Source organism: Syngnathus acus, chromosome 2, assembly GCF_901709675.1.
Source record: "Syngnathus acus chromosome 2, fSynAcu1.2, whole genome shotgun sequence".
Taxonomy (NCBI): domain Eukaryota; kingdom Metazoa; phylum Chordata; class Actinopteri; order Syngnathiformes; family Syngnathidae; genus Syngnathus; species Syngnathus acus.
Window position 1 is genome coordinate 9,598,019 of NC_051088.1, and position 16,294 is coordinate 9,614,312.

Sequence of the window (16,294 nt, forward strand, 5' to 3'; positions counted from 1 at the left end):
ATATACTGCATTATAGCAGGGAATAATTAACATGAGTTGAATAATGCATTGGGAATTTGTATAGAAAAATAAAGCACGACACTCACTACATTACTTTCCATCTGAGTAACCGCCACAAAAATATCGGTTGACATTTGAAATATTATATTTTAAATGCCATGTTGTGTTTATCATTGCAGAGGTTTGCGTGCGTCATCTTCCCGTTGCTGACGCTATGTTTGACTTTGAGTTGAAACTAAATCAACAGCGCCTCTGCTGTTTGCAGCCGAGTACTGCACTCCATTTTGCCTCATTGCAAATCGACAGCCAACATTCACGCCCGCCCAGACACAAATGTTACTAAATCCTCACACTCTCCTATTTGCGTCTCAAGCAAAACACAAGAATGTGGAGGCATTTGCATCTGTATCGTTAAATTTTTAAAAAGATATTTTTAAAAAGCCATTCCTCACTGCTCGCCTAATGCGATAATGAGGTCATGCTATGTTTCGGCTTGGAATAAACTCAACGACAGCAGGCGGCAGATGCGAGGCGGGATCCAGCATCAATTATTTATGTTTCTTCACTCTCTCATGTTCTGTCTTTTACAGCTACATCTCTGCCTCCATCTTCATCTCTGCCATTCGCATCCGTGCCACGGAGTCCATACGTCCCTGGCTGTCTTCATAATCATCATCATCCTCACCCACACAGGGGTGTGTCCTTGCTCCTAAACAACCCAAACAATCCATCTGCATATCAAAACCGGAGCAATGGTGTTGCTTGAAAAAGAAAAAGGTCAAGATCGTGGTCTGTTGATTGTCTTTGTCACTTTTACAACTGTTTGCGTGCGTGAAAAAGGTCGAGCAACCGCATCCGGTCAGTGAAATGCCGCATCCTCCCAGCAGAGGGTGACATGGATCTGGCGGGAGCTCTCGTCCACATCAAAGCCGAGCCGCTTTGATCCATTTTTAATGCCGACAGTACCGTACAAGGTTAACATCTCTTTCATGAAGCTTTTGAAATTACAAATATGATTAAAGGAGCTGCTCTGCCCTGTTTAATGATGATGATGAATAGGATGATGAGAGGGTCTTGGACAAAAAAAGTCAGCTTCTTATAGAGAGACATTTGTCGAGTTCAATAAGTGATTGGCAGTGATGGGTCAATAATGTGCGTGGGTTTTCTCTGTGTGTGTGTCTCCAGGCTGCTGCTTTAAGATGCACACAACAGCTGGCCGTGCTACATGATGATTTCTTCACGGAAATGCTGCAAGGCTTATCAGCAATAGAAGCAAATCTGGCCTTTAGGATTCACTTTAAAGAACATAACGAGAGATGAGAGACGCCTTACGTCATTTTGATGCACAGTGGCACCACAGAAGTTTAACGCCCCCGGTGCGAGTCATACATACATACGAGAGTTTCATCATCTTTTTTTTCCAGAGAATCAAAGTACAAACTCTGCCCGTGGATACTTTTGACTTTCGCCATGACTCTAAGGGAAACTCGCCTTGATTTTTGAGGGCAACGCAAGGCGGAAATCCAATAGAAGTGAATGTCATTCAATAAAATTATGTTCACGCACATTTGAATCTTAAAAGCACCAATGGTAGATGTTTAAACTTCTTCCATTTTATGAAAAGGTCTAAGGCAGTGTTCCTCACAGTCAAACACAATTTTGCCGGCTTTGCAAAGCTGTGCCCTGAAAACGAAAACCCAAAGTAGAAAACTAAGTCCATGAGGTTGACTAAGCACACGAGGGATATATTTCTTAAGAAGCAGCATTTATTTTCTGCATTAGACCTGGTCAAAGCTCTTCCGAAAGTATGTAGTCAAACTTGTTTTGATGGATCTGCAGGCTTCATTGAGTCAGATTACATATCTTTAGAGGTCCCCTTTTTGTTCTTAAGCTTGGGTATATTAGTCACAAAATGTGTGATAGAAATGTCATAAACACAAAATAACACATCATCTATCATCTTTCAATTGGGGTTTGTGAATCCTTCGCTATGTATAAAAGCCACAAATGATGCTTTTGGGGTCATTAGTTTGACACGTGTTGAATCCCTCATGTGCAACGGGGCGTGCAGTTGAGTTTGCAGAGGAACGGCTCCCTGCAGGTGGGCAAATTGAGGTATTAATTCCAATTATCATTATTCTGCTTTGCAACGACACAGCCTCGGACGAATTACACTTTGTTTTAGCCGATTAAAATTTCCCTGACAGATTACCGTAATTTTCGGACTATAAGTCGCGGTTTTTTTTCATAGTTTGGGTGGGGGTGCGACTTATACTCAGGAGCGATTTATATACATATATATGTTTTTTTTCACTTTTTTGGGCATTTTATGGCTGGTGCGACTTATACTCCGGTGCGACTTATAGTCCGAAAATTACGGTATTTGTATTCTTTATTTCTTATGAGCAAAGTGGCGGTGACCAAGTTTCACTGGCAAGGAGTGTAATTATTCATCACAACATGTAAATTGCATGCACTATCCTCTACGGAGAATGTGGCGGACAATTACTATTCAATTTGGTTCAAACTAATAGTTAAGGCAGTATTTTGTCTAAATAATGGCCACACCTGCTTACAACAGAACTTTAGTCAAATAGTAGAACTCTGACAGTAGTAGAAAGACATTTGTTTAGTAAGCGTGAGTGGATGATAGATGTGGCCAGGGTTCGAGTATTTGTCAGGAAATAGAAAAGTAATTTTAAAAAGAGAAATAATATCTTTCATAACAAATCAAGCTAATGCTCAGAAAAGAACATAATTGGGAAGAGTTTAATTGCATATCAAATAAATGAATTAGAGAAACTGAATAACAAGAGTTTGAGAGAAAATGTGGGTGAAAGAACTCCCGAGGTTTGTCTGCAGCATGTCATAATAGTGCAGGATGATACTTGTGACTGGCACGTGACCTCACGAAGCCTCCAGGTCTAATTGAGAAACTGAAAAGACTGGAAGGTCACCACTGGAAAAGGTGGCTAATGGATGACGCAGATTATCGGCAATCAGACGACCGAGATCTGGCACAGTCTTAGAATGCAGTGAGAAGCATGCCGACCAGTTATTAGAAAAGAGAAGCTGGGTTTCCAAAAATAAAGCAACCTCTATGGTATCACAGCAGAGTGAAGTGGTTGGATGTCTTTCTGAAGAAAAATAGATATCAGATGTTAAGTGCAATGTAGAATGTTCTATTCACAAGGAATTTGGGTCTTTTGAGGGTAGGAACGACTTCAATAGTATGCAGCGTCTAGAACGCAATCCACAAGTGAAGGTGAACAAACCTGGTGACACTCAGACAAAGCACAAAACTGACTATTAGTAGACTGAAAGAGATGACTATAATGTCGTTTATTGACGGGAGAAAATAATAAGCAGATTTGATGTCTATATTCCAATTGATCACAATTACCACGTACCTCTTGTCAGCCCACACATAAAAACTGGTTACACATAAAAAATATTTCCAAAACCTCAATTTTGACCTTAACCCAAATATCGACGGCATGTCAACGTAGTCATTGCAGTCTTACACCAACAGTGCACAGTCAAAGGTCCTCCTCCCCAACAACAATAATTAGTGACGAGTCAACTGAGCTTTCAACATCAATGTGGTTTGTTGGAAACGGTAAAGCTGGCTTGTCGACTAGCATACTGTTTGGCAGGGAAATATAGTTTCGATGCCAAAGCCACTCTGGCCAAAGAAGTGCGCTGCTATTCACAGAGGACGATGAGTACCGAAGCACAAAATGAACAATTCTTTCATGCACAGCTCCTGTTTTATTTTAATGAGCGTCACGCCTGGCAAAATATTCAGTTTTCCATTCCAATTCAATCAAAAGGCCTTATGTGCATTTTTTTTTTTAAAACGACATTTCCCTTGTTTTGCAGCTTCTTCATTGCGTACGTGCCTGGATCTTTGTCTAAACAGTGCAGAGCAACATGCAAATGTAACACAAACACGCGGATCATCTTTGGCCTATTGAAAGTGACACGGAGAAGCGATTTTGTAGCAGTGGCCGTTCATTTGCATGTACAGAACACAGCTCGCTGCAGTTTTTCTCTCTGTCTCTGTCACTGGCTGCCTGTCGAATTGGTTTTTCCCTGATGGAGGGAGAGGGGCTATATTAATTGGCCGGCTACGTTGAAATTCAGCCTACGAAAGATACGGCCATAAATTTTACATGCATATGCTCACGTTGTTCTTTCAAAAGTAGTCACTCGCTGTAGTTTCCGCTATGTCTTTCTCCCTCATAATTCTGGTTCTTTTTAAAAGTGGTACAGTCTGACAGCATGCTGGAATTGTGCCAAAATAGGCTAATCACAATTATTGCAGCAGCAATCACACAGATGGGGAAATGAATGGCCTGTTTAGCGGCATTTATTAAAAGTTAACAAGCACTTTGGGAAGGTTTGTTAAAGCAAAAAAGACACTGTACAAAAGTAAATTACATTGACCATTAGGAACTTGGTATGAAAATGCAAATAGATTTGAATAAACCATTTTAGCTGTATTTGTTTTTCTTCCATGTACAAATACATGCACACAATCAACGTCTTGCAGAAAATCAGTATTCTGCCAACAAAACAACTTATTTTGACATCATATAAAAATTAGTCATGGTTCACCAACAAAAAGACATTTATTTTTTCCATGGTAGAGCTAATCCGCAGTTCATTGGGGAAGGCTTGGAATTATTCAAAAGCATTTGCAAAATTTGATTATAATTGCAGCGGAACCTCTGTTTTTGTTTTTCGTTTTGAATGTTGAGGCGTGGAACTCTGCCAATAAAGAGTGACGTTGTTCATAAATGATACATCACAGCAAGTCAACAAATTTGATTTCATATTGTTTGTGGTTCAATAAAACGTATGCACTGCTTGAAAATGTTCATAAGAACGCCAGAGGTCACTTTTGTTATTGTTGTTGTTGCAATGAGTTGGTAGGTGTACAAGGTACACCTATAACTACTATAATCTGGTTGTCCAGTTTCATTCCTCAAGATTAGTTGCATTGCTCAGCGTACAGCTGTCTTGAAAGACTACAAGTACAAAGTATGACAAACCGAAAGACATGAACAAATGTTGTTCAAGATCCCAACATGACACTCCGACAAGCATAATCAGAACACATGCAGCACATGCAATTCTCTTCTCGCTCTCTCCCTCTCTCTCTCATCTCTCCCCTTCCAACCAATGGTCAGCATGTACAGTATATTTCTACTAAGCTCAGAAATCAGCAGAACTACCGTTGCAATTGCAGTGGCCTGCAGATTTAAGAAAGCCATTGATGGGGAAAGAAGCCCCCATGCAGACAACACACCCTCATTCAACCTAAAGTATCAGCTTCTTCTGAACATCACACAACAAAACCCTCAAGAACTCTGAATTCACCAGAGAACAGAGAAACGTAAAAAACATGACCCCTTTTGATATCCCAAAGGTGCTACGAGGTACAAAATTAAAAGGACTAAAGAGAAATGTTCTGGAAGAAAACCAACAATGAGTATTGGCAGTATTCAGGTTTTTAAAGTCAGTGAAAAGACATGCAGAAACTCAAATATTCCTTTAATGTGGTTTTTTGAATATCTAAATGACCCCTGGGTTACCTCTTTCTAACTGCGCAATCTCTTGCGACATTCGCGAGGAAGGGAATCTTGTTTTTTGTTGTAAAGGAACTACTTGTATGCGCATAAGGAGCAACACGAAAGTGTTGAATAAATAAAGGGGTGAAGCATACGTATGCCTCTCTCTGACACAAGCTTCACATGGATGATGACAGGAAGAAACAATTGCTATAAGGTCTCCTCTCTTCATCCAGAGCACGACCGGCAAGACTCAACAAGAGCGAGAGCCTATACATCAACTCGTCTGTCATCCACAAGTGGCAAGGTGGAGTCAGAGCGAGGGGAGGGGGATTGGAGGGAGTCACCAGGCTTGATATCTTTTATTTTTTTACGAGCTAATGCATCACAGCGATGTGCTTGGTGTGTTGCCAGGCCCACAAGCCACCTTATCCATTATTCATCTGGCTAACAAACTCCTAAACGAGGTAAACCAAGAGGAACAACCACAGCGAAAAGTACGGCCAGTAAGCGAGACCAGTGACTGCGCACAGACATTTTGACTGCTTGCACGGCTGAACACGTGTGACACTCAATAGATTGTAAGCGTCCAAGGACAGACAATCCTGAACATGTCCAGTTGCCTTTCTAGATTTCAAAATAAGGCTGCACGGCTGCAGTAGGTTCAGGTGCTGAATCCTATGGATGGCTTGTACCCAAAGCAGGTGAATAGAAACTGTAGGCCCGGAGGAGAAAAAAACTTAAAAACTAGTAAAAGAAAAGTCATTCTGTATTGCTGTATAATTGCCTGAAGATAATTTGGAGGTTTTGCATAATCCCCTTCACTATTAAACAAACTACAATGTCTTTCCTCATAACTCAAGAAAGACCGAAAGAAAATAATTTTACGCCTTCAAAGACAGCCACCTCTGTGTATGTCTGAATTTTAAAACTGAAGGAAAAGTGAAGAAATAAGTAGAGGGAGGGGGGGGTGAAGGATTGGGGGGGATCCTGGATCTGTAAATTTATTCAACTCTGCACCAAAATGAAATGGTTTCTCTCTTGGCCCATGCCCTTGTCCTCATCAAAGTTTCATGGAATTCAGATAAGTCGTATTTTTTTGCATAATCCTGCAAAGTAATAAACCTTCGATAAAAAACATAACCTCCGTGGCAGACGGACCAACTTCCAGATTCTGCTAATGACAAAACCACAAAACCAGGCCAGTTTCCCTTAAATCAGCCTTTATTACGAGTATGCTTTTTACGCAAGTCTATTACCATCATCTTGCATGCAGCCAGCACACCTGACCCGTCACTTTGACCCCCTTCATCCTGTCCAAAATGCAAAATGAATCACTTTAACATCATCGCCAACCACATGTTACGGAGAGCAAGAATGATATTTCAGGCCAAAAGCATGCATCCATGATCTTTACAAGACAGCGGGGGTATGAATTATTGCCCGGTTGCCACGGCAACACCTCATATGGAGAAAACACCACACTGCCGCTTGAGAAATGGTGATTTGGGAGATTTCATTTTGAACACCATCCCGAAGATGGGAAGGCAAAAGGCGTAAGGGGGGGAAAAAAAGGAGTCTGTGAGAGGAGAGAGAAAAGGAGAAAAGTGCGAGCGACGGTCTGCTTGCAGCAATTTGCGGGAGTACGTTCCACAATTTGGCTCAATGTGTTTTTCTACAAGGCGAGCTGGAACACCTCTTGTGACATTCATTTCATTTCCATTTCAACACCTGCAAGCCATTCCTCCGCAAGCGGAATGATAAGGATGCCGTGCTGCAACACGAGAAACCCTGCATGCAAAACATGTCAGACTTTTCTTCATGTACCCCAATTGTCCAGCTGGTCGTCCTCAGGTTTCCACTCAAACAACGCCCCCCAGGCTCCTCACCATTCACCCGTCACCTCTTGATCCAAACCAGATCTTTACCATGTGACCCTTACAAGGCCCCCACAGTGCGCAGAGGTTCCCTGGGGACCTGAGGCACGATCGTATGTCTTGACTTGCCACGGCAACAAACAAATAGCTCGCCTGATTGGTCCATCATGGGCAGTCATTCCGGACAGCAGACAGCCACCGCCGGGATTTGTTTTTGTTGCAATAGCGCAGGCAGAGGTGGAAGAGGAGACGCGTTTTAGCTTTAAATCACACTTCCATTCACTTAGAATGCTTTATGGCCCAAATTTACATGACAATGTAAGTGAGTTCTAAAACAAAAAGAGAAGGTGCTTCTCATGAGAAAGACCTACAACGGTTGTATGTTGGGAAAAATACCGTTCAAATTTGGGCAGATTTACAATCTGTGATTTACAATCTGAATATTTTTGGTTGCTTCTGCCTCAGTAGATTTGGACAAGAATCAATTTACTTGTATATAACCTTCTTTCCATGAACCTTCCTATTATCTAACTATTTTTCCATTTATTTTGTCATTTGTTTGCATGCAAGAAACAACAGATTTCAATTGAGAGCGTTTCAGCACCATGGATAGCACCTTTATTTGACCATCCATTTTCAATAGTATCTGTCATCATTGGCTCAGCTGAGCTGGAGCCTATTATAGCTGACTTTGGGCAGTAGGCTGGGTACATCCTGGACTAGTCGCCAACTAATCGCAGGGCACAGATAGACAAATAACACACTTTTAATCTTCAATGAAACTGACATAAGGGTTTGGAGAAGAAAGACTATGAAAACTGTCTGTGTAAAATAAAAAAGCCTGCATCCCAGATGTGAACCCTGGACTTTAGAATTGTGAGGCTGATGACCTAACCCCAAAAGAAATGGATAAAGCCTGAACAGAAGCTGCTTAGCGTATAAGGTTTCTGCAATTAGCTTTAGATATGCTTGCAAGCTGTGTTAAGTTAAAAAAGATAAATAGAAGCCTGAAGCCAGCTAACGATGAATCACAAAGCCTATAATCACATTGCTGCATAATATTCTGACAAAATATTTGACTTAAGGCAGCAAAAATAAACACAGATAAATTTAGTAACAAATATTTCGTGTGACTCCAAAAGAAGCAGCTTTTCAGCCATACTATTATCAATCACTGCAGTACAAATCTACATTATTGTTATCATCTTTAAAAGTATTTATTTTGTAGCATTTTGTTAATATGGACACATTTATGATTTTTGATTATTGGTGTCGTTTTTTGTAATGTTACTCTGTAGGTGTTAGGGAGTTATTATTATTTTTCTTTTACTACAAAATGTGTCCAAATGTTGCATTCAAGATGTCCGTCCATGTTTGTTTTGGAGCGTAATCCTTTATTTGGGAGCAGCAAAGACTATCTAATTTATATAATAATCTAATTTAACATAGTGCTTAAAAACACTCTTCCACGTTTCAATATGCACACCAAGTTCTAGTTCACTGCTGCCATGACCTCTATCTGAATCAAGCCACTTGGGAGCAAACAAAATCGTAATTATGTCACTTCAACCAAGTCGTGTAAATCCAGCCTATGAAATCCAAAGCCCTAGGTCTGACCTTGGCTTACGGCGCACAATGAAACCATTTAAGCCCAAATAGCCGGCCGGGAAAGCATCTTCCTCAGCAAAGTTTATCTTTCCTCGCTCCAATATTGGTCCCCAAGTCAATAATGTTGACTCATCGACCGTCCCTTTGCTTGCCGTCAATAAAGCACAACATAGCGTTTAAGTTCTTCCTCTAAAGAACAAGCAAAATGGATGACCTCCAAGTCCTGAACAAGAAGTTGACATCAATCCATTTGCAGGTGTGGACCTTCAAATAAAGGCGTTCCCCAGTGATGGTTGCGTTTTCTTTTCTCGCTCCAAAAGTTGCGAGGTGCAGGTCATGAAAACCATGCATAATGATATCGCAATCGACAATTGCTGCTTGGAGCAATGGATTGACGTTACATCATATGTTGTGAAAAATTACACCTTGGAAAAACAATACGTGACAGATTGTGTTTGACAACGGCGGTTCCACTCTATAATCATTACATGTCATTGCTCACCAGCTGTGGCAAATCGCAATATTCGGCGGCCTCACAGTAAAGCATCAAATTGACAAGGATGCTTTTGACACAACAATCTAGTTTGTAAACGCAACTCAATAATGTTACAGCATCAAATGATGATTATAACTAGCAAGTCAAGTGTGTCACTAAACAGTATAGCAAGTTTGTCATTTGTCAAAAAAGGAAAAGTCAAAATGCTTTGATACAGCATAGCTTTGCAAATCGCATCTAAATAAAATTACATGTGCCCATGCGTGTACAGTGTGCAGTGAGAGGAAAACGGAAAACACAAAGAGAAGAGATGCTTGTGAGTGAAAGGAAGCTGTCAGCATTTGTAGGTCAGTGTAAATGTTTAATGCTTTATGCAAATGGGATGATGCTACGAGGACACAAACACTTTGGAAGCCTATTTTTCATTCAATATATATTCCCCAAGGTCCCTCCTCACCAATCAAGCACCTAAAAGTGCCAATTAGGCTAATGGACCTCTGCGACACAGAACCCCTCATACTTGCATTACTCTTTTTTTGTCAGTGCAAGATGTCTCATTCTTCTTAACCAGACCTTCACAGTTTCTTCAGTCAAGTCTGCTGACGTCACAAGCGTGTCCAAATAATCTAATTTGAAACAGTCAGATGTTCACATTTGGCTCCTGCTCTCGGCACAAAATCTTTTCTCCCCCGGTGTACGCAAAATGACTTAAGCAGTGTTCTGAAAAGGCCTTGTTAGGCGCACTCCATTAGGGAAGCCAGGGATGGATTAGTGTAATGTGACAAGGAGGAAAACACTGGAGGTAAACTCACAAGGCGCAGTGAATAAATCCCATAATGGCCGTCTTATCTTATCAATTAGGGAACAATAATGTGGGTTTTTTTCCTTCTTGTTTGTGCTTTTAATGAGAAACTGCCAGGCTTTGCCAGCAGGTGCAATCATATCGTAAATTAATTTAATTTCTTTTGCCTGTTCGAGAAGCAAAGTGCTTGGCGTTTCAATGCCAGGTATTGTATTGAGTAATAGGAGGGGGGTGGAGTAGTTAAACAAGATTTTTTAATTAATCAATGTTTTTCGAATAATGTGCCAACGCTAAAAGCCTAGCCACTTGAATGTGCCTGAAAAAGAGTGTTTTGCGTCAAGATAAAGCCTACAGAACCTGCAAAGTCATACATTTTGGCCAATATTTTCTTTTTTTATTAAATCCTCTTACTCTATCATCACATTTTAAAGAGAGTTTCAAAAGTGCTTTGTTGATACTGTTAAATTCTTAGACTTGTAGTCAGGCTATGTACTAGTTCATTGATTTAAGAACTTTTAAACATTGCATCAAAAGTTAATTTCATGATGGCGCTAGTTTGGTGCTGGAGTGGATTAAAAGAAAAAAATCCACTGCCATGAACAAACATTTTCAAAAGACTTTTGAGGCTTTTTGAATAGAGCAATTTGTTTTGTGCTAAAGCAGCAACAAATGTTAAAGGACACTGCATGAATCATACGCTGCTTTTTTCCTCTATATGTGTCATTTGTATTGCATTGTGAGTATTCGGTCCAGGCCATTAATGGCTTTTAGATGCCGCCTCCTACACGCGTACTTTCCAATGCAATGTGAGTATGTCAGGTGCTAGCGGTGGTTTCATCAGAGTCCCATATGTTGCGTGGTTTTGCAACCGCCTGTGTCACAAACAAGACTCCTTTTCACTGTGCGAAAGCCGGCGTGTGAAAATCCAAACTCCTCACTGGCAATGATGCTAAGATGATGCTCTGCGGAACACGGCTGATATGAAAGAAATTGGACAGTACGTCAGAAAGGTCTTTGCTCACAATTACCTGGTATTGTGCAAATTGAAATTTCATCGAACAAACTTGATGCAGAGCTTCGAGGCAGATGCGCTAACGGTGCTGGCCTTATTTTTATTCTTACATGACAGAATGAAAAAAGGGTTTCAATTCTGAACAAAGCACAAATTAACTCTCATAGTGTTCTCCTTTAGAGGTTCCGGTCTAGTCTAAGCACGAACAGAATCACATGCTGGAATGTGTTCAGCGTTTGTCAAAGCAAGTCCCCAACCCACAATCAGAGCAACAACGTTAAGAACTGGTTCTCTGCACTGGGTGTGGCCTGAATTCAAACAAAGCCAACCCCCTCCAGCGGGTCAACGCCTTGTGCGTGGACTGTACGCACGAGCGAATTGGGGCCAGCAGAGAAGATCCAGGGCAAGTCTGCTCGTGGATGGGGAGCCAGAGGAGGGAGTGCCATAAACGCCGCCAGATAGATGGGGGGAGGTGGGCTTGTGGATGTGGAGGATGTGGATTATCGTTCAATTAAGTGCAAATCTCTGGGCAGGAATAGGAGCAGTCGTCAATGAATGTTTATCATCTTATTTTAAGGTTCTTATCAGTATCAGCATACACGGATTTTTAAATGTTACCCTTTAAACGATGATACATGCATCTTCAAAGCTCGAAGATTATCTGCTATCTAGATATGGATGTTATTTTTTCTTTATTCTTAACTGTCTGCACCCCATACTTTTTTTTCAACCCCCCCACCACTGGCACCACTGCTTTTAAATCTCTTTTTTTCTACGAGGGGGGGTTAGGCTGTTAATGGAGAGCTCACCCCGAGCCTGTCCCCTGAGCTTGTCCGTCCGAATCACAAAATGAGGATGACAGTTGGGGGGATTTGGTGAAGGAGTAAATGGGGGAGGGATGGTGCATATTCTGGGTCAGACATTGGCCTCCTAATCTGGGCCCTGGTCAACATACGCACGCACAGCAGACGGGACACCCCAATTCTTATTTACCTTACTTCTGCACAAGTCATTTTATTTATCACTACAGTAGATGCAATCATGGGTAAATGACATCATGTTGCTGTAGCCTAGATACTGTAACCCCTCCACATGGCTCATTGGGTTACAATGGGAGACAACGCCCTTGTCTATACAATAACCCCAGAGGTGCACCAGAGCGATGAAGATTCCACACTACGCGGCTCAAATGACATATTAAATATGAATGTGCATGAACCACATCGCTCGCTCTCTTTGTATTGTGCCTCACCAATCGCTATCTTTTAATGATCCTGTGTGTGTATGTGAGATGTGCTAATAATGCCTTCAGTCAACTCCTTTAGAGCCTTCTTCTTGTGTTAGAAATTGATTGAGAATGAGCAATGGGACTTTCTGATATGCAACCACACAGGGCGACATTGCCCCCCGCCCCCCCAAATGTGACATGGAATAGATTTCTACTTTGTAAATCCAGGATCAGTTAGTCACAGCCATTTATTTGGGAATTTGCACAACCTGTGCGAGAGCTGCATGGTGACTCAGCATCTCTCAGTAATTGTGTGCGTGTGCGTGTGTGTGTGCGTGTGTGTGTTTGAAACTCAGGGCTGGCGCGACAGCAAAGACAAACTTTCATCCTTAAATTGACAATAGCCTCTCATGTACAGCAATAGGCATGAAGGGAAAGAAAGGGAAAGAAGGGAAAAAGGGAGATAAGGGAAAGAAAAGAAAGAAGGAAAAGAAAAATTCTCAAGTCCTTTATTTTGTTCTCCTACTTCATTTTTATTGTATCTCTATGTATTTATTTGTCCACTCCTGAATGTGTGTGTGGGTGGGTGTGAATTGCTGATGGGATGGAGATGACGTGTGTGTGTGTGTGTGTGTGTGTGTGTGTGTGTGTGTGTGTGTGTGTGTGTGTGTGTGTGTGTGTGTGTGTGTGTGTGTGTGTGTGTGTGTGTGTGTGTGTGTGTGTGTGTGTGTCTGTGTGTGTACAAGGGGGTTGGTCGAGTTCAGAGTAGGTAGCAGGGTACTTTAAGCTTCGTGACGGAGCAATAGACTCCTCTAGTGGTTCAGTTTATGATTGCAAATGGACGCCCCAACGTTCAACATTTTTTCTTCATACGCATTAAAAATGTTGTCATTATCTGAAGTACCAATCGACTTTGGAGGATGAATTAAGCTTCAGTTTTCTTGTGGTTACTCAAATTGCACCCTCTCAAAACAGAATATGAGTTGGCCAATAATACAATAAGGTAATAAGGCTGTGAAATACTGTCGGAATGTCAATTTATTAATTTTAACTTCGAATGTATGTAATTATGCAACAAAAGAAAACACCAGGGATCACATAAATGAATGTGAGTGTGACAAGTCCATCTCCGAGATTCTGTGACAACTAGTCCAAAGTCAGCGAGATAAGCTTTGGCTCCCTGCAACAACTCAACAGCCATATTTAAAATGGATGAGGATAATTGACATTTTGAATTTCCCCCTGGTTTTAGAAGCAGGCAGGATTTGCTCACTACATTTATAACCATACATAGCTGTAGCCAAGAGATGGCAGCAGTTGCAAAGAGAAGAAAACGTTGCTGAAACGTGTCAGGACTGTTGGGGAAAGGACTCCAACCTTCCCATTACACAAAGAGCTTTTAATCCTTTGAGAGACCTTCAATTTGATGCCTGAGTCTGCACAATTTACACAGCAAGACATAAAATGAAAGTAGATCATTTGAAGCGATGTGCTAGATTAAAGTGCTGAGCACTTCCAGGCTTTACAGCGCGGTAAAAAGAGAAACGCTGAAACATTACTGTACACACAAAGCACTTTTTCAAATTAAATATTTCAAATGAGGTATCACTCTGAGTGGTTTCGGACATGCGGCGGGTCAAGGCTAGTCAGAGGCATGAGCAGACATTGCAGGAATATTTCAGCAAGTTTGATGAGACTTTGCAGATAAGAATGTCCGTGGAGGTTGGAATGAACACCTCATTGTTCTGCATGGTTCGATCTGGATTTTACAGGAAAGTTCTAGATCTCAAACCATAATGCCTTTCAATAGAAACACTAAACTAGCAGAGGCGTCTGGTCTCGACACAGCTCATCTGCTTGAAGACACTTTGAAAATAAACACTGCGGCTCGGACAAGAGGAGCAGGAAATAAACAGTCCTACGTGCAATTGTCCATGGAAATAAACACTCATCGTCTTTTCCAAAGAAAGTACTTAAACATACCAGCTTGCAAGAACTAACGTGTTTATATTTCAAGGCCATGACACCTTTAAATGGACACAAACAAGACAGAGATGAAATTGTTCATAACTGACAAAGATTTCTTGCAAAGGACTTGAAATAACAACCAAAGAAAAACAATGACTAAGAACGAAGAAGATGTCAAAATCAAGCTTGAGTCGAGCATGTGATTTTGAAGGAATTCTGACATTGGAGCCCTCGGGTGGGGTCAAACAATTTGGAAGTCATCCAACATCTTTAGGAAAATATGCGTACCACCATCGAACCACCATCGTGCATGACATCACTCGAGACCTTCACATACAGAGACACGCTCATCGTGTAGGTTTAACTTCACAACAATTTTAAGTTTATTTTTCTTTTAGGTTATTTTGGTGTGACATGCCGACAGAGGGGTACGAATGCTAGCGGCGAGCAAATATTGTGAAGAATAGAAGAGTCCTTGAAAACTTTAGTGTGTGTGTCACTTTATTAGCCTCTTATCTGAACAGAGGCAGAAACCCAGGGTCAGGATGGCCCTGACTACTGGGGGCGACTTTCCAGATACATGAGCAAGTGTCTCGTCGTGAGCAGGCTTTAATCTTAGCTCAAGCATAGAAGGAGGATGGGATGCCAAAAAGAAGAGATTTGACTAAATATAAAGCATTCCAAAACTACATCATTGAAGGGCTGCTGAAAAGAAAAAGGATCACTGCAGGAGACAAAGTGAACAAGAAAATCTATTTTAGGCTGAGGAATTCACAAAAGATGTGCTTGTGCCTGTGTAACTTTTGAAACGGTCCCATCTACCTGTGCCTCCGTTTATGGAGGGGAAATGTACACTATGCTGGTAATACCGTCTTTCAAACTAAGCACCTGCAAGCTCAATGTGCTATTCACAGGCTTTATAAAGGGCCGGGTCACACTCAAAGAAATACATTCTTTGAGATAAAGTCATACAGTGGTATCAAGCGAAGCACTACAATTCGTAAATGGAAATAATGACAAAGGAGAAAGGCTGCATGTCAAAACCAGAGCAAAAGGTGTTCGGTAAGTACAGAAGAGCCAAGAATGGCCATCCCAAAGGTAATGCTGCCACCAAAGTCCACAAATGAGGCTAATTACAGTTTTAGCTGGGTGTGAAGACTTTTGGAAATGCATTGAGTTTGCATGTGACTCATAAGTAAGCGTGAAGATGGCAACAAAAACCAGGTTGCTATCAGGCAGCTCCGTCGTCTGTTAATCTTAGATGCGATTGTTTGCCTTGCAGTTAATAAGGTCCCCAAGGAGACCAATTCTTGGGCTTTTGCAATAACTAGAACCTTAACTACTCAGCCAGACATGATCTTTGACCTTGACCTCGCTCTTATCCTTGCCAGAAAGTCGTGTGAGTGTTTAAAGCCTCACTTGAGGGGCGATACCACACACAAAGGCATGTGCAGGTGGACGCAAACAAGTTTGGCATTTTTAGGTTAGATGTGTCACTATAACCTGCGCTCCCGCACCACCAGACTTTCCAACAGCTTCGTACTCCAGGCTGTTAGGATCCTGAACTCGCTCCCCCTTTCAGCGTAGCGTCCTGTTCTTGCTGTATGCGCACTGGCTCGGTTTTGCCCCTCTTATTTAATGGATTATTGGTCTGTTATTTATTCATCGCTCGTTTTATTTTATTTATTATTTATTATTTATGGTTTGTGCCTTCTTGTTTTTGTTTT

General features: G+C 41.4%; 1 protein-coding gene across 6 annotated transcripts in view; it reads right to left on the reverse strand.

Moving 5' to 3' along the window:
- agrn (agrin) overlaps window positions 1-16,294 on the reverse strand; it is a 182,676-nt gene that overhangs the window by 127,615 nt on the left and 38,767 nt on the right. The gene's annotated exons all lie outside the window — the stretch shown is intronic.